Consider the following 24,840-nt stretch of genomic DNA (forward strand, 5'->3'; position numbering starts at 1 on the left):
ATAGTGAAATCTTTAACTTCAAATATCTAGAAAACTACTCGATAGATTCTGTTTATATTTTACCTGTGTATGGAGACAACTTTTGTCTATAATTGTGTAGAATTTCGTAAAAATCTATTGAGCAGAAAACGAGATATTTAGAGTTAAAATTTGGATTCGTTTGAAACAGTGAAATCTTTAACTTAAAATATCTGGAAAACTACTCGATAGATTTTGTTTATATTTTACCTGTGTATGGAGACAACTTTTGTCTATAATTGTGTAGAATTTCGTAAAAATCTGTCGAGCAAAAAACGAGATATTTAGAGTTAAAATTTGGATTCGTTTGAAATAGTGAAATCTTTAACTTCAAATATCTAGAAAACTACTCGATAGATTTTGTTTATATTTTACCTGTGTATGGAGACAACTTTTGTCTATAATTGTGTAGAATTTCGTAAAAATCTATCTAGCAGAAAACGAGATATTTAGAGTTAAAATTTGGATTCGTTTGAAACAGTGAAATCTTTAACTTCAAATATCTGGAAAACTATTCGATAGATTTTGTTTATATTTTACCTGTGTATGGAGACAACTTTTGTCTATAATTGGGTATAATTTCTTAAAAATCTAACGAGCAGAAAACGAGATATGTAGAGTTAAAATTTGGATTCGTTTGAAACAGTGAAATCTTTAACTTCAAATATCTGGAAAACTATTCGATAGATTCTGTTTATATTTTACATGTGTATGGAGACAACTTTTGTCTATAATTGTGTAGAATTTCGTAAAAATCTATCGAGCAAAAAACGAGATATTTAGAGTTAAAATTTGGATTCGTTTGAAACAGTGAAATCTTTAACTTCAAATATCTGGAAAACTACTCGATAGATTTTGTTTATATTTTTCCTGTGTATGGAGACAACTTTTGTCTATAATTGTGTAGAATTTCGTAAAAATCTATCGAGCAAAAAACGAGATATTTAGAGTTAAAATTTGGATTCGTTTGAAACAGTGAAATCTTTAACTTCAAATATCTGGAAAACTACTCGATAGATTTTGTTTATATTTTACCTGTGTATGGAGACAACTTTTGTCTATAATTGTGTAGAATTTCGTAAAAATCTATCGAGCAAAAAACGAGATATTTAGAGTTAAAATTTGGATTCGTTTGAAACAGTGAAATCTTTAACTTCAAATATCTGGAAAACTACTCTATAGATTTTGTTTATATTTTACCTGTGTATGGAGACAACTTTTGTCTATAATTGGGTATAATTTCGTAAAAATCTATCTAGCAGAAAACGAGATATTTAGAGTTAAAATTTGGATTCGTTTGAAACAGTGAAATCTTTAACTTCAAATATCTGGAAAACTACTCGATAGATTTTGTTTATATTTTACCTGTGTATGGAGACAACTTTTGTCTATAATTGGGTATAATTTCGTAAAAATCTATCTAGCAGAAAACGAGATATTTAGAGTTAAAATTTGGATTCGTTTGAAACAGTGAAATCTTTAACTTCAAATATCTGGAAAACTACTCGATAGATTTTGTTTATATTTTACCTGTGTATGGAGACAACTTTTGTCTATAATTGTGTAGAATTTCGTAAAAATCTATCGAGCAAGAAACGAGATATTTAGAGTTAAAATTTGGATTCGTTTGAAACAGTGAAATCTTTAACTTCAAATATCTAGAAAACTACTCGATAGATTCTGTTTATATTTTACCTGTGTATGGAGACAACTTTTGTCTATAATTGTGTAGAATTTCGTAAAAATCTGTCGAGCAAAAAACGAGATATTTACAGTAAAAATTTGGATTCGTTTGAAATAGTGAAATCTTTAACTTCAAATATCTAGAAAACTACTCGATAGATTCTGTTTATATTTAACCTGTGTATGGAGACAACTTTTGTCTATAATTGTGTAGAATTTCGTAAAAATCTATCGAGCAGAAAACGAGATATTTAGAGTTAAAATTTGGATTCGTTTGAAACAATGAAATCTTTAACTTAAAATATCTGGAAAACTACTCGATAGATTTTGTTTATATTTTACCTGTGTATGGAGACAACTTTTGTCTATAATTGTGTAGAATTTCGTAAAAATCTGTCGAGCAAAAAACGAGATATTTAGAGTTAAAATTTGGATTCGTTTGAAATAGTGAAATCTTTAACTTCAAATATCTAGAAAACTACTCGATAGATTTTGTTTATATTTTACCTGTGTATGGAGACAACTTTTGTCTATAATTGTGTAGAATTTCGTAAAAATCTATCGAGCAAAAAACGAGATATTTAGAGTTAAAATTTGGATTCGTTTGAAACAGTGAAATCTTTAACTTCAAATATCTGAAAACTACTCGATAGATTTTGTTTATATTTTTCCTGTGTATGGAGACAACTTTTGTCTATAATTGTGTAGAATTTCGTAAAAATCTATCGAGCAAAAAACGAGATATTTAGAGTTAAAATTTGGATTCGTTTGAAACAGTGAAATCTTTAACTTCAAATATCTGGAAAACTACTCGATAGATTTTGTTTATATTTTTCCTGTGTATGGAGACAACTTTTGTCTATAATTGTGTAGAATTTCGTAAAAATCTGTCGAGCAAAAAACGAGATATTTAGAGTAAAAATTTGGATTCGTTTGAAATAGTGAAATCTTTAACTTCAAATATCTAGAAAACTACTCGATAGATTCTGTTTATATTTTACCTGTGTATGGAGACAACTTTTGTCTATAATTGTGTAGAATTTCGTAAAAATCTATCGAGCAGAAAACGAGATATTTAGAGTTAAAATTTGGATTCGTTTGAAACAGTGAAATCTTTAACTTAAAATATCTGGAAAACTACTCGATAGATTTTGTTTATATTTTACCTGTGTATGGAGACAACTTTTGTCTATAATTGTGTAGAATTTCGTAAAAATCTGTCGAGCAAAAAACGAGATATTTAGAGTTAAAATTTGGATTCGTTTGAAATAGTGAAATCTTTAACTTCAAATATCTAGAAAACTACTCGATAGATTTTGTTTATATTTTACCTGTGTATGGAGACAACTTTTGTCTATAATTGTGTAGAATTTCGTAAAAATCTATCGAGCAAAAAACGAGATATTTAGAGTTAAAATTTGGATTCGTTTGAAACAGTGAAATCTTTAACTTCAAATATCTGGAAAACTACTCGATAGATTTTGTTTATATTTTTCCTGTGTATGGAGACAACTTTTGTCTATAATTGTGTAGAATTTCGTAAAAATCTATCGAGCAGAAAACGAGATATTTAGAGTTAAAATTTGGATTCGTTTGAAACAGTGAAATCTTTAACTTCAAATATCTGGAAAACTACTCGATAGATTTTGTTTATATTTTACCTGTGTATGGAGACAACTTTTGTCTATAATTGGGTATAATTTCGTAAAAATCTATCTAGCAGAAAACGAGATATGTAGAGTTAAAATTTGGATTCGTTTGAAACAGTGAAATCTTTAACTTCAAATATCTGGAAAACTACTCGATAGATTTTGTTTATATTTTTCCTGTGTATGGAGACAACTTTTGTCTATAATTGTGTAGAATTTCGTAAAAATCTGTCGAGCAAAAAACGAGATATTTAGAGTAAAAATTTGGATTCGTTTGAAATAGTGAAATCTTTAACTTCAAATATCTAGAAAACTACTCGATAGATTCTGTTTATATTTTACCTGTGTATGGAGACAACTTTTGTCTATAATTGTGTAGAATTTCGTAAAAATCTATTGAGCAGAAAACGAGATATTTAGAGTTAAAATTTGGATTCGTTTGAAACAGTGAAATCTTTAACTTAAAATATCTGGAAAACTACTCGATAGATTTTGTTTATATTTTACCTGTGTATGGAGACAACTTTTGTCTATAATTGTGTAGAATTTCGTAAAAATCTGTCGAGCAAAAAACGAGATATTTAGAGTTAAAATTTGGATTCGTTTGAAATAGTGAAATCTTTAACTTCAAATATCTAGAAAACTACTCGATAGATTTTGTTTATATTTTACCTGTGTATGGAGACAACTTTTGTCTATAATTGTGTAGAATTTCGTAAAAATCTATCTAGCAGAAAACGAGATATTTAGAGTTAAAATTTGGATTCGTTTGAAACAGTGAAATCTTTAACTTCAAATATCTGGAAAACTATTCGATAGATTTTGTTTATATTTTACCTGTGTATGGAGACAACTTTTGTCTATAATTGGGTATAATTTCTTAAAAATCTAACGAGCAGAAAACGAGATATGTAGAGTTAAAATTTGGATTCGTTTGAAACAGTGAAATCTTTAACTTCAAATATCTGGAAAACTATTCGATAGATTCTGTTTATATTTTACCTGTGTATGGAGACAACTTTTGTCTATAATTGTGTAGAATTTCGTAAAAATCTATCGAGCAAAAAACGAGATATTTAGAGTTAAAATTTGGATTCGTTTGAAACAGTGAAATCTTTAACTTCAAATATCTGGAAAACTACTCGATAGATTTTGTTTATATTTTTCCTGTGTATGGAGACAACTTTTGTCTATAATTGTGTAGAATTTCGTAAAAATCTATCGAGCAAAAAACGAGATATTTAGAGTTAAAATTTGGATTCGTTTGAAACAGTGAAATCTTTAACTTCAAATATCTGGAAAACTACTCGATAGATTTTGTTTATATTTTACCTGTGTATGGAGACAACTTTTGTCTATAATTGTGTAGAATTTCGTAAAAATCTATCGAGCAAAAAACGAGATATTTAGAGTTAAAATTTGGATTCGTTTGAAACAGTGAAATCTTTAACTTCAAATATCTGGAAAACTACTCTATAGATTTTGTTTATATTTTACCTGTGTATGGAGACAACTTTTGTCTATAATTGGGTATAATTTCGTAAAAATCTATCTAGCAGAAAACGAGATATTTAGAGTTAAAATTTGGATTCGTTTGAAACAGTGAAATCTTTAACTTCAAATATCTGGAAAACTACTCGATAGATTTTGTTTATATTTTACCTGTGTATGGAGACAACTTTTGTCTATAATTGGGTATAATTTCGTAAAAATCTATCTAGCAGAAAACGAGATATTTAGAGTTAAAATTTGGATTCGTTTGAAACAGTGAAATCTTTAACTTCAAATATCTGGAAAACTACTCGATAGATTTTGTTTATATTTTACCTGTGTATGGAGACAACTTTTGTCTATAATTGTGTAGAATTTCGTAAAAATCTATCGAGCAAGAAACGAGATATTTAGAGTTAAAATTTGGATTCGTTTGAAACAGTGAAATCTTTAACTTCAAATATCTGGAAAACTACTCGATAGATTTTGTTTATATTTTACCTGTGTATGGAGACAACTTTTGTCTATAATTGGGTATAATTTCGTAAAAATCTATCTAGCAGAAAACGAGATATTTAGAGTTAAAATTTGGATTCGTTTGAAACAGTGAAATCTTTAACTTCAAATATCTGGAAAACTACTCGATAGATTTTGTTTATATTTTACCTGTGTATGGAGACAACTTTTGTCTATAATTGGGTATAATTTCGTAAAAATCTATCGAGCAGAAAACGAGATATGTAGAGTTAAAATTTGGATTCGTTTGAAACAGTGAAATCTTTAACTTCAAATATCTGGAAAACTACTCGATAGATTTTGTTTATATTTTACCTGTGTATGGAGACAACTTTTGTCTATAATTGGGTATAATTTCGTAAAAATCTATCGAGCAAAAAACGAGATATTTAGAGTTAAAATTTGGATTCGTTTGAAACAGTGAAATCTTTAACTTCAAATATCTGGAAAACTACTCGATAGATTTTGTTTATATTTTACCTGTGTATGGAGACAACTTTTGTCTATAATTGGGTATAATTTCGTAAAAATCTATCGAGCAGAAAACGAGATATGTAGAGTTAAAATTTGGATTCGTTTGAAACAGTGAAATCTTTAACTTCAAATATCTGGAAAACTATTCGATAGATTCTGTTTATATTTTACCTGTGTATGGAGACAACTTTTGTCTATAATTGTGTAGAATTTCGTAAAAATCTATCGAGCAAAAAACGAGATATTTAGAGTTAAAATTTGGATTCGTTTGAAACAGTGAAATCTTTAACTTCAAATATCTGGAAAACTACTCGATAGATTTTGTTTATATTTTTCCTGTGTATGGAGACAATTTTTGTCTATAATTGTGTAGAATTTCGTAAAAATCTATCTAGCAGAAAACGAGATATTTAGAGTTAAAATTTGGATTCGTTTGAAACAGTGAAATCTTTAACTTCAAATATCTGGAAAACTACTCGATAGATTTTGTTTATATTTTACCTGTGTATGGAGACAACTTTTGTCTATAATTGGGTATAATTTCGTAAAAATCTATCGAGCAGAAAACGAGATATGTAGAGTTAAAATTTGGATTCGTTTGAAACAGTGAAATCTTTAACTTCAAATATCTGGAAAACTATTCGATAGATTCTGTTTATATTTTACCTGTGTATGGAGACAACTTTTGTCTATAATTGTGTAGAATTTCGTAAAAATCTATCGAGCAAAAAACGAGATATTTAGAGTTAAAATTTGGATTCGTTTGAAACAGTGAAATCTTTAACTTCAAATATCTGGAAAACTACTCGATAGATTTTGTTTATATTTTTCCTGTGTATGGAGACAACTTTTGTCTATAATTGTGTAGAATTTCGTAAAAATCTGTCGAGCAAAAAACGAGATATTTAGAGTAAAAATTTCGATTCGTTTGAAATAGTGAAATCTTTAACTTCAAATATCTAGAAAACTACTCGATAGATTCTGTTTATATTTTACCTGTGTATGGAGACAACTTTTGTCTATAATTGTGTAGAATTTCGTAAAAATCTATCGAGCAAAAAACGAGATATTTAGAGTTAAAATTTGGATTCGTTTGAAACAGTGAAATCTTTAACTTCAAATATCTGGAAAACTATTCGATAGATTCTGTTTATATTTTACCTGTGTATGGAGACAACTTTTGTCTATAATTGTGTAGAATTTCGTAAAAATCTATCGAGCAGAAAACGAGATATGTAGAGTTAAAATTTGGATTCGTTTGAAACAGTGAAATCTTTAACTTCAAATATCTGGAAAACTACTCGATAGATTTTGTTTATATTTTACCTGTGTATGGAGACAACTTTTGTCTATAATTGTGTAGAATTTCGTAAAAATCTATCGAGCAAAAAACGAGATATTTAGAGTTAAAATTTGGATTCGTTTGAAACAGTGAAATCTTTAACTTCAAATATCTGGGAAACTACTCGATAGATTTTGTTTATATTTTACCTGTGTATGGAGACAACTTTTGTCTATAATTGTGTAGAATTTCGTAAAAATCTATCGAGCAGAAAACGAGATATGTAGAGTTAAAATTTGGATTCGTTTGAAACAGTGAAATCTTTAACTTCAAATATCTGGAAAACTACTCGATAGATTTTGTTTATATTTTACCTGTGTATGGAGACAACTTTTGTCTATAATTGTGTAGAATTTCGTACAAATCTATCTAGCAGAAAACGAGATATTTAGAGTTAAAATTTGGATTCGTTTGAAACAGTGAAATCTTTAACTTCAAATATCTGAAAACTACTCGATAGATTTTGTTTATATTTTTCCTGTGTATGGAGACAACTTTTGTCTATAATTGTGTAGAATTTCGTAAAAATCTATCGAGCAAAAAACGAGATATTTAGAGTTAAAATTTGGATTCGTTTGAAACAGTGAAATCTTTAACTTCAAATATCTGGAAAACTACTCGATAGATTTTGTTTATATTTTTCCTGTGTATGGAGACAACTTTTGTCTATAATTGTGTAGAATTTCGTAAAAATCTGTCGAGCAAAAAACGAGATATTTAGAGTAAAAATTTGGATTCGTTTGAAATAGTGAAATCTTTAACTTCAAATATCTAGAAAACTACTCGATAGATTCTGTTTATATTTTACCTGTGTATGGAGACAACTTTTGTCTATAATTGTGTAGAATTTCGTAAAAATCTATCGAGCAGAAAACGAGATATTTAGAGTTAAAATTTGGATTCGTTTGAAACAGTGAAATCTTTAACTTAAAATATCTGGAAAACTACTCGATAGATTTTGTTTATATTTTACCTGTGTATGGAGACAACTTTTGTCTATAATTGTGTAGAATTTCGTAAAAATCTGTCGAGCAAAAAACGAGATATTTAGAGTTAAAATTTGGATTCGTTTGAAATAGTGAAATCTTTAACTTCAAATATCTAGAAAACTACTCGATAGATTTTGTTTATATTTTACCTGTGTATGGAGACAACTTTTGTCTATAATTGTGTAGAATTTCGTAAAAATCTATCGAGCAAAAAACGAGATATTTAGAGTTAAAATTTGGATTCGTTTGAAACAGTGAAATCTTTAACTTCAAATATCTGGAAAACTACTCGATAGATTTTGTTTATATTTTTCCTGTGTATGGAGACAACTTTTGTCTATAATTGTGTAGAATTTCGTAAAAATCTATCGAGCAAAAAACGAGATATTTAGAGTTAAAATTTGGAATCGTTTGAAACAGTGAAATCTTTAACTTCAAATATCTGGAAAACTACTCGATAGATTTTGTTTATATTTTACCTGTGTATGGAGACAACTTTTGTCTATAATTGTGTAGAATTTCGTAAAAATCTATCGAGCAAAAAACGAGATATTTAGAGTTAAAGTTTGGATTCGTTTGAAACAGTGAAATCTTTAACTTCAAATATCTGGAAAACTACTCGATAGATTTTGTTTATATTTTACCTGTGTATGGAGACAACTTTTGTCTATAATTGGGTATAATTTCGTAAAAATCTATCTAGCAGAAAACGAGATATGTAGAGTTAAAATTTGGATTCGTTTGAAACAGTGAAATCTTTAACTTCAAATATCTGGAAAACTACTCGATAGATTTTGTTTATATTTTTCCTGTGTATGGAGACAACTTTTGTCTATAATTGTGTAGAATTTCGTAAAAATCTGTCGAGCAAAAAACGAGATATTTAGAGTAAAAATTTGGATTCGTTTGAAATAGTGAAATCTTTAACTTCAAATATCTAGAAAACTACTCGATAGATTCTGTTTATATTTTACCTGTGTATGGAGACAACTTTTGTCTATAATTGTGTAGAATTTCGTAAAAATCTATTGAGCAGAAAACGAGATATTTAGAGTTAAAATTTGGATTCGTTTGAAACAGTGAAATCTTTAACTTAAAATATCTGGAAAACTACTCGATAGATTTTGTTTATATTTTACCTGTGTATGGAGACAACTTTTGTCTATAATTGTGTAGAATTTCGTAAAAATCTGTCGAGCAAAAAACGAGATATTTAGAGTTAAAATTTGGATTCGTTTGAAATAGTGAAATCTTTAACTTCAAATATCTAGAAAACTACTCGATAGATTTTGTTTATATTTTACCTGTGTATGGAGACAACTTTTGTCTATAATTGTGTAGAATTTCGTAAAAATCTATCTAGCAGAAAACGAGATATTTAGAGTTAAAATTTGGATTCGTTTGAAACAGTGAAATCTTTAACTTCAAATATCTGGAAAACTACTCGATAGATTTTGTTTATATTTTTCCTGTGTATGGAGACAACTTTTGTCTATAATTGTGTAGAATTTCGTAAAAATCTATCGAGCAAAAAACGAGATATTTAGAGTTAAAATTTGGATTCGTTTGAAACAGTGAAATCTTTAACTTCAAATATCTGGAAAACTACTCGATAGATTTTGTTTATATTTTACCTGTGTATGGAGACAACTTTTGTCTATAATTGTGTAGAATTTCGTAAAAATCTATCGAGCAAAAAACGAGATATTTAGAGTTAAAATTTGGATTCGTTTGAAACAGTGAAATCTTTAACTTCAAATATCTGGAAAACTACTCTATAGATTTTGTTTATATTTTACCTGTGTATGGAGACAACTTTTGTCTATAATTGGGTATAATTTCGTAAAAATCTATCTAGCAGAAAACGAGATATTTAGAGTTAAAATTTGGATTCGTTTGAAACAGTGAAATCTTTAACTTCAAATATCTGGAAAACTACTCGATAGATTTTGTTTATATTTTACCTGTGTATGGAGACAACTTTTGTCTATAATTGTGTAGAATTTCGTACAAATCTATCGAGCAAAAAACGAGATATTTAGAGTTAAAATTTGGATTCGTTTGAAACAGTGAAATCTTTAACTTCAAATATCTGAAAACTACTCGATAGATTTTGTTTATATTTTTCCTGTGTATGGAGACAACTTTTGTCTATAATTGTGTAGAATTTCGTAAAAATCTATCGAGCAAAAAACGAGATATTTAGAGTTAAAATTTGGATTCGTTTGAAACAGTGAAATCTTTAACTTCAAATATCTGGAAAACTACTCGATAGATTTTGTTTATATTTTTCCTGTGTATGGAGACAACTTTTGTCTATAATTGTGTAGAATTTCGTAAAAATCTGTCGAGCAAAAAACGAGATATTTAGAGTAAAAATTTGGATTCGTTTGAAATAGTGAAATCTTTAACTTCAAATATCTAGAAAACTACTCGATAGATTCTGTTTATATTTTACCTGTGTATGGAGACAACTTTTGTCTATAATTGTGTAGAATTTCGTAAAAATCTATCGAGCAGAAAACGAGATATTTAGAGTTAAAATTTGGATTCGTTTGAAACAGTGAAATCTTTAACTTAAAATATCTGGAAAACTACTCGATAGATTTTGTTTATATTTTACCTGTGTATGGAGACAACTTTTGTCTATAATTGTGTAGAATTTCGTAAAAATCTGTCGAGCAAAAAACGAGATATTTAGAGTTAAAATTTGGATTCGTTTGAAATAGTGAAATCTTTAACTTCAAATATCTAGAAAACTACTCGATAGATTTTGTTTATATTTTACCTGTGTATGGAGACAACTTTTGTCTATAATTGTGTAGAATTTCGTAAAAATCTATCGAGCAAAAAACGAGATATTTAGAGTTAAAATTTGGATTCGTTTGAAACAGTGAAATCTTTAACTTCAAATATCTGGAAAACTACTCGATAGATTTTGTTTATATTTTTCCTGTGTATGGAGACAACTTTTGTCTATAATTGTGTAGAATTTCGTAAAAATCTATCGAGCAAAAAACGAGATATTTAGAGTTAAAATTTGGAATCGTTTGAAACAGTGAAATCTTTAACTTCAAATATCTGGAAAACTACTCGATAGATTTTGTTTATATTTTACCTGTGTATGGAGACAACTTTTGTCTATAATTGTGTAGAATTTCGTAAAAATCTATCGAGCAAAAAACGAGATATTTAGAGTTAAAGTTTGGATTCGTTTGAAACAGTGAAATCTTTAACTTCAAATATCTGGAAAACTACTCGATAGATTTTGTTTATATTTTACCTGTGTATGGAGACAACTTTTGTCTATAATTGGGTATAATTTCGTAAAAATCTATCTAGCAGAAAACGAGATATGTAGAGTTAAAATTTGGATTCGTTTGAAACAGTGAAATCTTTAACTTCAAATATCTGGAAAACTACTCGATAGATTTTGTTTATATTTTTCCTGTGTATGGAGACAACTTTTGTCTATAATTGTGTAGAATTTCGTAAAAATCTGTCGAGCAAAAAACGAGATATTTAGAGTAAAAATTTGGATTCGTTTGAAATAGTGAAATCTTTAACTTCAAATATCTAGAAAACTACTCGATAGATTCTGTTTATATTTTACCTGTGTATGGAGACAACTTTTGTCTATAATTGTGTAGAATTTCGTAAAAATCTATTGAGCAGAAAACGAGATATTTAGAGTTAAAATTTGGATTCGTTTGAAACAGTGAAATCTTTAACTTAAAATATCTGGAAAACTACTCGATAGATTTTGTTTATATTTTACCTGTGTATGGAGACAACTTTTGTCTATAATTGTGTAGAATTTCGTAAAAATCTGTCGAGCAAAAAACGAGATATTTAGAGTTAAAATTTGGATTCGTTTGAAATAGTGAAATCTTTAACTTCAAATATCTAGAAAACTACTCGATAGATTTTGTTTATATTTTACCTGTGTATGGAGACAACTTTTGTCTATAATTGTGTAGAATTTCGTAAAAATCTATCTAGCAGAAAACGAGATATTTAGAGTTAAAATTTGGATTCGTTTGAAACAGTGAAATCTTTAACTTCAAATATCTTGAAAACTATTCGATAGATTTTGTTTATATTTTACCTGTGTATGGAGACAACTTTTGTCTATAATTGGGTATAATTTCGTAAAAATCTATCTAGCAGAAAACGAGATATGTAGAGTTAAAATTTGGATTCGTTTGAAACAGTGAAATCTTTAACTTCAAATATCTGGAAAACTACTCGATAGATTTTGTTTATATTTTACCTGTGTATGGAGACAACTTTTGTCTATAATTGGGTATAATTTCGTAAAAATCTATCGAGCAGAAAACGAGATATGTAGAGTTAAAATTTGGATTCGTTTGAAACAGTGAAATCTTTAACTTCAAATATCTGGAAAACTACTCGATAGATTTTGTTTATATTTTACCTGTGTATGGAGACAACTTTTGTCTATAATTGGGTATAATTTCGTAAAAATCTATCGAGCAAAAAACGAGATATTTAGAGTTAAAATTTGGATTCGTTTGAAACAGTGAAATCTTTAACTTCAAATATCTGGAAAACTACTCGATAGATTTTGTTTATATTTTACCTGTGTATGGAGACAACTTTTGTCTATAATTGGGTATAATTTCGTAAAAATCTATCGAGCAGAAAACGAGATATGTAGAGTTAAAATTTGGATTCGTTTGAAACAGTGAAATCTTTAACTTCAAATATCTGGAAAACTATTCGATAGATTCTGTTTATATTTTACCTGTGTATGGAGACAACTTTTGTCTATAATTGTGTAGAATTTCGTAAAAATCTATCGAGCAAAAAACGAGATATTTAGAGTTAAAATTTGGATTCGTTTGAAACAGTGAAATCTTTAACTTCAAATATCTGGAAAACTACTCGATAGATTTTGTTTATATTTTTCCTGTGTATGGAGACAATTTTTGTCTATAATTGTGTAGAATTTCGTAAAAATCTATCTAGCAGAAAACGAGATATTTAGAGTTAAAATTTGGATTCGTTTGAAACAGTGAAATCTTTAACTTCAAATATCTGGAAAACTACTCGATAGATTTTGTTTATATTTTACCTGTGTATGGAGACAACTTTTGTCTATAATTGGGTATAATTTCGTAAAAATCTATCGAGCAGAAAACGAGATATGTAGAGTTAAAATTTGGATTCGTTTGAAACAGTGAAATCTTTAACTTCAAATATCTGGAAAACTATTCGATAGATTCTGTTTATATTTTACCTGTGTATGGAGACAACTTTTGTCTATAATTGTGTAGAATTTCGTAAAAATCTATCGAGCAAAAAACGAGATATTTAGAGTTAAAATTTGGATTCGTTTGAAACAGTGAAATCTTTAACTTCAAATATCTGGAAAACTACTCGATAGATTTTGTTTATATTTTTCCTGTGTATGGAGACAACTTTTGTCTATAATTGTGTAGAATTTCGTAAAAATCTGTCGAGCAAAAAACGAGATATTTAGAGTAAAAATTTCGATTCGTTTGAAATAGTGAAATCTTTAACTTCAAATATCTAGAAAACTACTCGATAGATTCTGTTTATATTTTACCTGTGTATGGAGACAACTTTTGTCTATAATTGTGTAGAATTTTGTAAAAATCTATCGAGCAGAAAACGAGATATTTAGAGTTAAAATTTGGATTCGTTTGAAACAGTGAAATCTTTAACTTCAAATATCTGGAAAACTATTCGATAGATTCTGTTTATATTTTACCTGTGTATGGAGACAACTTTTGTCTATAATTGGGTATAATTTCGTAAAAATCTATCGAGCAGAAAACGAGATATGTAGAGTTAAAATTTGGATTCGTTTGAAACAGTGAAATCTTTAACTTCAAATATCTGGAAAACTACTCGATAGATTTTGTTTATATTTTACCTGTGTATGGAGACAACTTTTGTCTATAATTGGGTATAATTTCGTAAAAATCTATCGAGCAAAAAACGAGATATTTAGAGTTAAAATTTGGATTCGTTTGAAACAGTGAAATCTTTAACTTCAAATATCTGGAAAACTACTCGATAGATTTTGTTTATATTTTACCTGTGTATGGAGACAACTTTTGTCTATAATTGGGTATAATTTCGTAAAAATCTATCTAGCAGAAAACGAGATATGTAGAGTTAAAATTTGGATTCGTTTGAAACAGTGAAATCTTTAACTTCAAATATCTGGAAAACTATTCGATAGATTCTGTTTATATTTTACCTTTGTATGGAGACAACTTTTGTCTATAATTGGGTATAATTTCGTAAAAATCTATCTAGCAGAAAACGAGATATTTAGAGTTAAAATTTGGATTCGTTTGAAACAGTGAAATCTTTAACTTCAAATATCTGGAAAACTACTCGATAGATTTTGTTTATATTTTACCTGTGTATGGAGACAACTTTTGTCTATAATTGGGTATAATTTCGTAAAAATCTATCGAGCAGAAAACGAGATATGTAGAGTTAAAATTTGGATTCGTTTGAAACAGTGAAATCTTTAACTTCAAATATCTGGAAAACTATTCGATAGATTCTGTTTATATTTTACCTGTGTATGGAGACAACTTTTGTCTATAATTGTGTAGAATTTCGTAAAAATCTATCGAGCAAAAAACGAGATATTTAGAGTTAAAATTTGGATTCGTTTGAAACAGTGAAATCTTTAACTTCAAATATCTGGAAAACTACTCGATAGATTTTGTTTATATTTTTCCTGTGTATGGAGACAATTTTTGTCTATAATTGTGTAGAATTTCGTAAAAATCTATCTAGCAGAAAACGAGATATTTAGAGTTAAAATTTGGATTCGTTTGAAACAGTGAAATCTTTAACTTCAAATATCTGGAAAACTACTCGATAGATTTTGTTTATATTTTACCTGTGTATGGAGACAACTTTTGTCTATAATTGGGTATAATTTCGTAAAAATCTATCGAGCAGAAAACGAGATATGTAGAGTTAAAATTTGGATTCGTTTGAAACAGTGAAATCTTTAACTTCAAATATCTGGAAAACTACTCGATAGATTTTGTTTATATTTTACCTGTGTATGGAGACAACTTTTGTCTATAATTGGGTATAATTTCGTAAAAATCTATCGAGCAAAAAACGAGATATTTAGAGTTAAAATTTGGATTCGTTTGAAACAGTGAAATCTTTAACTTCAAATATCTGGAAAACTACTCGATAGATTTTGTTTATATTTTACCTGTGTATGGAGACAACTTTTGTCTATAATTGGGTATAATTTCGTAAAAATCTATCGAGCAGAAAACGAGATATGTAGAGTTAAAATTTGGATTCGTTTGAAACAGTGAAATCTTTAACTTCAAATATCTGGAAAACTATTCGATAGATTCTGTTTATATTTTACCTGTGTATGGAGACAACTTTTGTCTATAATTGTGTAGAATTTCGTAAAAATCTATCGAGCAAAAAACGAGATATTTAGAGTTAAAATTTGGATTCGTTTGAAACAGTGAAATCTTTAACTTCAAATATCTGGAAAACTACTCGATAGATTTTGTTTATATTTTTCCTGTGTATGGAGACAACTTTTGTCTATAATTGTGTAGAATTTCGTAAAAATCTGTCGAGCAAAAAACGAGATATTTAGAGTAAAAATTTGGATTCGTTTGAAATAGTGAAATCTTTAACTTCAAATATCTAGAAAACTACTCGATAGATTCTGTTTATATTTTACCTGTGTATGGAGACAACTTTTGTCTATAATTGTGTAGAATTTCGTAAAAATCTATCGAGCAGAAAACGAGATATTTAGAGTTAAAATTTGGATTCGTTTGAAACAGTGAAATCTTTAACTTCAAATATCTGGAAAACTATTCGATAGATTCTGTTTATATTTTACCTGTGTATGGAGACAACTTTTGTCTATAATTGGGTATAATTTCGTAAAAATCTATCGAGCAGAAAACGAGATATGTAGAGTTAAAATTTGGATTCGTTTGAAACAGTGAAATCTTTAACTTCAAATATCTGGAAAACTACTCGATAGATTTTGTTTATATTTTACCTGTGTATGGAGACAACTTTTGTCTATAATTGGGTATAATTTCGTAAAAATCTATCGAGCAAAAAACGAGATATTTAGAGTTAAAATTTGGATTCGTTTGAAACAGTGAAATCTTTAACTTCAAATATCTGGAAAACTACTCGATAGATTTTGTTTATATTTTACCTGTGTATGGAGACAACTTTTGTCTATAATTGGGTATAATTTCGTAAAAATCTATCTAGCAGAAAACGAGATATGTAGAGTTAAAATTTGGATTCGTTTGAAACAGTGAAATCTTTAACTTCAAATATCTGGAAAACTATTCGATAGATTCTGTTTATATTTTACCTGTGTATGGAGACAACTTTTGTCTATAATTGTGTAGAATTTCGTAAAAATCTATCGAGCAGAAAACGAGATATTTAGAGTTAAAATTTGGATTCGTTTGAAACAGTGAAATCTTTAACTTCAAATATCTGGAAAACTACTCGATAGATTTTGTTTATATTTTACCTGTGTATGGAGACAACTTTTGTCTATAATTGGGTATAATTTCGTAAAAATCTATCGAGCAGAAAACGAGATATGTAGAGTTAAAATTTGGATTCGTTTGAAACAGTGAAATCTTTAACTTCAAATATCTGGAAAACTACTCGATAGATTTTGTTTATATTTTACCTTTGTATGGAGACAACTTTTGTCTATAATTGGGTATAATTTCGAAAAAATCTATCGAGCAGAAAACGAGATATGTAGAGTTAAAATTTGGATTCGTTTGAAACAGTGAAATCTTTAACTTCAAATATCTGGAAAACTATTCGATAGATTCTGTTTATATTTTACCTGTGTATGGAGACAACTTTTGCCTATAATTGTGTAGAATTTCGTATAGATTTTCTCTTTCTAGGAGCTTCTTACAGCTCACTGTCAAATCTCTTCTTCTATTTAATCTACTAACTTAATATTTCTGTCAATTGTAGAGTTCAGTATTGTTTTTTATTCGTTAGATTTTCAGCTTATTCTGCCGAGTAGAAATGGTGGATATTGTGACTCAAACTTAAGTGGTTTTGCAAATTTCCTGTATCAAATCTCCTATTTAATTAATCTTTCTACCTTATGTTTTAGCCAATGGTAGAGCTCAATGTTGTGTTTCATTTGTTAAACTTTCTGCCAATTAGAAATGAGGCAGGAGAAAGTTGAGTCCAGAGTTCACATTACTTTTTTTTTATTTACCTGTATTTTATAAATTATTCTACTAACATTTGGGTCATTTTTTTTTGTTTTAGTAATAAAAGATGTAGTTGTAAATCAGATGATACATGAATGGGCAAGCGTAGGCTTGATTTCCCGCTGTGCTGAACACCACGAGGAAACACTATTCGTCATTTCTTCTGAAATATTCACCTCCGTTATTCATTAATAATAATATCAAGAGGAAATGATAAATAAATATGTTATAGTCATTCCTGAAACCGCCATGTTTATAATTCTAAACACATTTTTGGTTTCATGGAGTCCTGCCTATAGAAATAGGAAAATATTTTTTTGTTTCTTTCTAAATTTACAAGTGTTAAATTGTAATCTCTTGCAACAAGTAAAAATATGGTAAAAAGTTTGTGAAAGAATTCATCATCCAGTGGTCGGTTTTTCAAAGAGTTTTTTTACAATTCATTTTATTTTATTTACACAATACTCTCTGATTTTGATTTATTCAACACTAGCATGATCGAATGGAAACGTTTTTTAAATAACTGATTTTACAATTACTAATCACTAAGGAAAATTACGTTCTAATTGATTGTGCAATCATTAAAATTTATTAATTCAGTAAGAGTTCATCATTCAATTTATTATATTCCTCAAAAATGCTAAAAATTTTCTTTTTATTTTTTCTATTGTTGTACTATTTATTATATTTTATTTCTATGACAATATATGTATATTCTATAAATTATATTATATGTTACTTATAAATTACATTTCATAGTAACTGGGTGATTGCCCGTACTGTAAATAAATGAACACAATAGTTCAACGAGTAAAAGTGAGTAGAATGAAATACCATATGTGACATTAAATAGAGTTCATACCCTTATTACTTGTTCTAATTACTTGTATCTTTAGGCAAGCCAAATATTCGCTAAGCAACATGAGCTTCCGACCAATTGTTTAGATCGGAAACGATTAGTTAGATCGATAAATCTTCAGCTAAATATTCATTAAGCTTCTGCAATTAGATTGGTAGCACTTCATCTTTTTTTCGTTTTCTTCGATCAAAACTTCTTAGCCTGAGATATATTCTAGATCTAATTCTAGCTATTGCTAGATTTGGTCTAAATCCATCATGGCTCGATTTTGCACTTTATCAGGCTGGATTTTTGACCACCGCTTAATAAGTGGTCAATTCGATTAAAGATATTTCCGTTTGGTGACCTCCACATGGCTTTATGTATCTTTTTACCCAGTGAAAAATGTATATCTAATAACCAGACCACTGTAAAGCCTAATTAGTCTATGGCCTCTGTCATTACTCACCTCACGGTGAGCTATGTTTAGGCCAATAGTTGGTCTGTGGCATATCTTCCTGACCAGTTTTAGCGTTTAAGTCACAGAGGAGTAACTTTATGTCCAACTTCTAGAGCACTCATCAAATGCTTTCTCAAGGGATTTTATTAGAGATAATCCTTCTTGTTGCAACCCTCAGAAGATTCTGGGTGGAGGCATTGCAGCTTGTGAAACTATAATGGTAAAATGGTTCTTTAATCCGCAGCTCACAGACACGAGGGCTCATGGGTTCATCCAGTTCCAAAAGCATGTTTATCATGGCAACTATGATAGATGTAGGTTTACTTTTTTCCAAGAATACCATTCAAAGTCCAGCGAATTCTTTGGATCGCAGCTGGTTCAATGTGATATTTGTCAATTTCATTAAGGAGAACTTGAAGTCCGCCTAGTCTGTAAATTGGGTACAACATTCCAAAATCCTATTTTATAAGTAAGTAAGACGTTACCATTTCGAGGTTTCATAATCTGTAAAATTTAGGGGTTGGGAGGGATTAGCCCTCAGCGCCCGAGTCAGGTGGAGGAGCTGCCTCCTCAGAGCAACCAGACTTGCTCCCCGTTAGGAATCCTCAGGGACGGTAGCCCTGAGTAGTGGACTGTATACGCCTTAGAGGTTTGTGTGGGGATATAATGTAGTGTATGTGTACGTCTATAGCTTGGATGTATGGGCTGATTGAGATGGGATAGCCATGTAGCGAGAATGGATGCTGACGAAATTCCCTCCAAACGTCTACGCGAGACACCAGACAGGAAACGAAGAATTGTGGAAGGCCCAGGTTACGATGGCAGGACGGTGTGGCTCAAGATGCTAAGAGCATCCTTCGAGTTCGGAACATATTGAGGTGGCCAAGACCCACATCACTGGGTTGTAGCGCCATGAAAGAAGAAGAAGAAGAAGACGTTACCAGGGATCTATTGCCAGGTATCAATCCGTTATTGTTTTCTCCTATTTGAGCTTTGAGGTAATCATGAAAGTTTAAAGCGTGCGAGTGATTAGCTCTCAGCGCCCGAGTCTGGTGAAGGGGCTGCCTTCTTGGTATCTCCAGACTTGCTCCCTCATCAGGGGCTATTTCATAGGGAAGGTAGCCCTAGGATGTGTACTGAGACTGAGACTGCCTTAATGGTTTATGTAATGTAAGTGCGGTCTGTAAATGTCTTTAGGAGTAGATGTACCCTTTTAGTCGCCTCTTACGTCAAGCAGGGAGTACTGAAGATGTATTCTAAATCCCCCATCTTCAGAGACATTGTAGTCAACTACAATTAACTACAATTTAGCGCAGAATGTTAGTTTTTTATGGTTTTCACAAGTAAACGTTCTGCAATCGCTTGTCTTCCTCACGTTATTGATGCAAAGTTTCTGTCTACAAACTCTCAGACATAACCCAACTGAATGAGGACCCTTAATTGTTTATCTCAAGCATTAACTAAAACTTCAATACTACAGTAGGGTAACTCTTAAGGAGCTTATATTATTGATTATATGCCAAAATCACGATTTCTTGTATCAATTGTGAATTACTTTATAATTATTGACAATTTAATTCACTTTAAACTTCAAACTAAACACTAATTTAGTTTTAATTGAGAATGTTTGTACATCTGTTGTTTGCGTCATATTAAGTTGGTTGTTTGTAGAAAGTAATGAACAATGACATTAACTTTGTGTGACATCGGTGTTTATGAAATGGGAGATATTACGCGTGTCGAAATATTTATATCGTTGTTTTCAAACTAAGTAAATTTTTTGGAATTTCATGTATTTTAAAAACAAACATGGGAACACATGACTTTTTCTTACTATGATTTCCAAGGTTCTGTCACTAATTCCAATTCTAGCCAATAGAGACAAGATGCCGGCCTGTTCTACAAGAACTCGCAGCCAAGAAGCTTACCGCACTATCCACCTTTTTCTTACTATATCCAGGATCTCACTGTTGTTTTATAATTACTGGCTATGAAGTGCCAATTATCTCATAATCACAGCCCACAAGTTAGGTACGCAATCACAAAACAGGATATGAGTAGCCGTTTCCTTTTCCTCAGAGCCTTCATAGATTCCTAAATTAGATAACCCCATCCTGTGAAAATGGGTTCTAAGATCTGCTGTACCCTATTTTAGAATTTAAATTAACTATTTTTTGTTCTTAAAAACCCAATGGGGTTTTTAGTATTTAAAAATAACATGTAATTGCATTTGCTCTCCATTCTGTGCATATTAAATCTGTCGGTTATAAAATAAATTAGTTATATAATTTCAGCGAGAAGAGAATTAATATGTTTAATTTGCTAAAATTACACCACAAATGCACTGAAAATTAAAATTTAAATGCAATTACTGATTTAATTATATAATTTTTTTTTTTTTTTAAATTCGATTGGGCCTTCATGAAACATTTTAATACAAATTACAACTCAAACATCGATTTTTTTTTTTTTTTTTGAGAATACATTTTTAAATTTGCTATCATATGGAGGCAATCCAAAAAACCTAATGATAACAAAATCGGGGGATACAGTTTGGCATTATAGTTTCGAATCTGTCGTCTACATCCAAAATTAAATTAGACCACTGGATAGCTAAAGGATCAAAAAATTCATTACGATAAGCGAGCACTGTGACGCATCGCGCGCGGTGGAGGGGGAAGCGCCGCCATTTTGAGATCATTTTGCTGCGTATCGAGATTTGTAATTAGTATAACTTTTGACTCGGAGAAGCTATGGTGTTCGTTTAAGTTTTAATCGTCAGCTGTCTTCACAATCTATCGATTGTATACAAAACGTTAGTGTAGAATAGTGGCAGTGAATATAATAAGGTGTTAGAATAAACAAATATTATCAAAAATAAAAAATGTCGGCCTATACGCGTCGAAAAGCCAAAACCAAATACAGAGATCGTATACGGTTGGAAAGTGCTTCTCAAGAACAATCGAATGGTAATAATAAAACACCATATGACCGAGTCAAGCTGTTGCCGGGAACGTAAAAGAATGAATGCGGCCGAGCGGATCAACGAAGGTGTCAGTACATCTGCAGCTGGGGCGGTTGAAATTATGCAAGTGGATGATGAAATCGCTTCTACATCGACAACAGACTGTATAGACATAGATTGTGTTCGATCGTCGATTTGTTTCCTTGATTTCATCCTAAATACATAAATAAAAATATTTTATATAAAAAATATAACCCGTTATGTAAATGTATTCACGTACAACACACGGCCGGGTCCATGACACAGCCGCAGTTTTTTTTTTAGTTTTTTTCTAAAACCTTCGTTAAACGACTAAAAAACCTCAGTTTAAAATAACTTCTCTGATTCAACCAAAAGATGCGCTTTTCTTTTGATTAAAACAGCTTTTCTGTGAAATCAGCTACCATCTTGCCAATTAAGTAGGCTGAACGAGTAAAGTTGTATTGTTCCATCCACTCTTCATTTTTTTCCCCCTAAAATTATAAAAATATACTGAATAGATAACCACCAAGGCGTGTGAGAGAGCCAATATATTCTGGGGTCCATCGTTTACATGATACGTATTAAATTTCTGCTAAAGACAATATATGCAAAACTGGCCGCTCGCTTCATCTTGGTTATTTTTGTTTACGTTTCCTTCTTGGCCACTTCGAGCGAAATGCATCCATTACTAACGTCTACTCGAGGCTAGTTCAGACGATAAGCAAGCTCTTGTTTGTTCAGCTACTCTGTCAGCTATTGTCTTAATGGAAATTACGTAGATGAATAATACTCGATTCACTGTAAATGTTGAACTATTGGGCACGATTGTCTCCTTCAATTTTAATGATAAAATCGATATTTAGAATCAGTAAGATAATTATTTAAATGATAATTAAATATGTAAAGTAACCCCCACTCTACACTTAAAAGAACAGAACTAAACAGACGCTATCGACTACTTAAAAGAGTCTTAGACGATAGATCAAAACTCTCCCTGGACAACAACAGACTAATTTATACTTCTATTTTGGAACCCATCTGGGCGTATGGAATAGAGCTGAGGGGTTCAACCAAACGCTACAATCTCCAAAGGATTCAATCTCTACAATCTAAAATACTTCGAACTATTGTACACGCTCCTTTTTATGTCTCCAACCTGGACTATACACACTGACCTTAACATTCCTTTTGTCACACAAGTTGCTAAAATAAAACACGATACAGAAAACTCCACTTCAACCTGCAATCCCATATACGAGGGTCGTTTGAAAAGTCCGTGCAAAAATAAAAACTACTTAATTTTTTGGGGTACACCTTTTTTATTTTTCAACATAGTCTCCTTTTAGGCTTATACACTTCGTCCAACGCTGCTCTAGTTTGTTGATCCCTTCCGAATAATAGGATTTGTCCAAGTCTGAAAAATAGCCATTCGTTTCTGCAATCACCTCCTCGTTTGAATAAAATCTTTTTCCCGCCAGCCATTTCTTCATATTGGGGAACAAATAGTAGTCCGAGGGAGCCAAGTCTGGAGAATAGGGGGATTTGAAACGAGTTGGAACCCTATTTCCATTAATTTTGCGACCACAACTGCTGAGGTGTGAGGTGGTGCGTTGTCGTGATGGAAAAGGACTTTTTTGTGGGCCAATCGTGGGCGTTTTTCTTGCAGCTCGGTTTTCAAACGGTCCAATAACGATGAATAATATGCACCTGTAAAAGTTTTACCCTTTTCCAGATAGTCGATGAGGATTATTCCTTGCGAATCCCAAAAGACAGTCGCCATAATCTTTCCGGCCGAAGGAACGGTCTTCGCCCAATTGTTTAGATTGTTCTTTGGTCTCAGGAGTGTAGTGATGTATCCATGTTTCATCCACAGTGACGAAACGACGCTTAAAGTCCTGCGGATTCTTCTGGAACAGCTGCAAACCGTCCTTGCAACACTTCACACGATTTCGTTTTTGGTCAAGCGTGAGCAATCGCGGCACCCATCTTTCGGATAGCTTTGTCATGTCCAAATGTTGATGCAAAATATTATGTACCCGTTCATTCGAGATGCCCACAGCACTAGCAATCTCACGCACCTTCACTCTTCTGTCATCCATCACCATATCATGGATTTTATCAATGATTTCTGGAGTAGTAACCTCAACAGGGCGTCCAGAACGTTCAGCGTCACTTGTGCCCATATGGCCACTCCAAAAATTTTGAAACCACTTATAAACTGTTCTAATCGAAGGTGCAGAGTCACCATAATGTTTATCAAGCTTCTCTTTAGTCTCCTGAGGCGTTTTGCCTTTCATAAAGTAGTGTTTAATCAACACACGAAATTCTTTTTCGTCCATTTTTTGAAAATCACTCGGCTTCCTCGATTCAAACGAATGCCAAACACAAAGAAATAGACCGATCTGGCTGAAACTTGGTGTGTGTTCTTCCAAGAGATGCTACTAACTAAACATAACCTCGATACGCGCCAGTAGTGCTATCTCTCTGACTGCACGGACTTTTCAAACGACCCTCGTAAATCCTCTGGCTCAAAATCTTTCTTCTAGAACTCTTCCTAATAACCCGGACAAGACGCCTTTAAAGACAGTGTGGCCTCGTGATCTCCTCTCAAGTGAAGAGAGTGGACTAACCATCTAATATTTGGGAGTGTTACCACTGGGTAACTTCTCCACTCCTATACTTCGGTTATTCAATGTTACTCTGTTATCACTGTTAATTATAGCGCCAACGCGCTGATTGTAGCAAAAATAAATGCAAAAAAACCCTGTACAGTAATCAGAAATAATTTTCTAACCAAACTAGAAAGGTTTTTCTTATCGAATTGCGCATTACAATTTAAATAAATTCATGTATGTGCCGCTATTTCACAAATGAGAAGACATCTATTAAAAATTAAAATACTAAAATTAAAATTTAGAACCAGAATGTATTTTTTAAAGGAACACTCACTGGAACGAACTCTCCGACACATGTCGAAAATATTCTATATATGAAGAAATAAAATATACATCCACCGGAATAAATAAATATAAAAAAATGATTGAATTCGGTGACGCCATGACTGGTGAGTAGAAAATAGAACGGAATATTTTATTTGCAAAGATTACATCTTGTCA

General features: G+C 30.6%; 1 protein-coding gene and 1 long non-coding RNA gene across 4 annotated transcripts in view; both read left to right on the forward strand.

Moving 5' to 3' along the window:
* LOC141460170 (uncharacterized) overlaps window positions 1-21,148 on the forward strand; it is a 48,006-nt gene extending 26,858 nt beyond the window's left edge. The window contains exons 2-3 of the long non-coding RNA XR_012461759.1: window positions 17,499-19,696; window positions 20,618-21,148. This is a non-coding gene — a long non-coding RNA (uncharacterized lncRNA). The remainder of the gene's footprint in view (window positions 1-17,498; window positions 19,697-20,617) is intronic.
* Window positions 1-24,840, forward strand: part of Ten-a (Teneurin-a transmembrane protein) — a 1,628,256-nt gene that overhangs the window by 1,081,017 nt on the left and 522,399 nt on the right. The window lies entirely within an intron of this gene.

The sequence above is a fragment of the Rhodnius prolixus genome, unplaced genomic scaffold, assembly GCF_049639745.1.
Source record: "Rhodnius prolixus isolate KJV_2025 unplaced genomic scaffold, Rpr scaffold_6, whole genome shotgun sequence".
NCBI lineage: Eukaryota > Metazoa > Arthropoda > Insecta > Hemiptera > Reduviidae > Rhodnius > Rhodnius prolixus.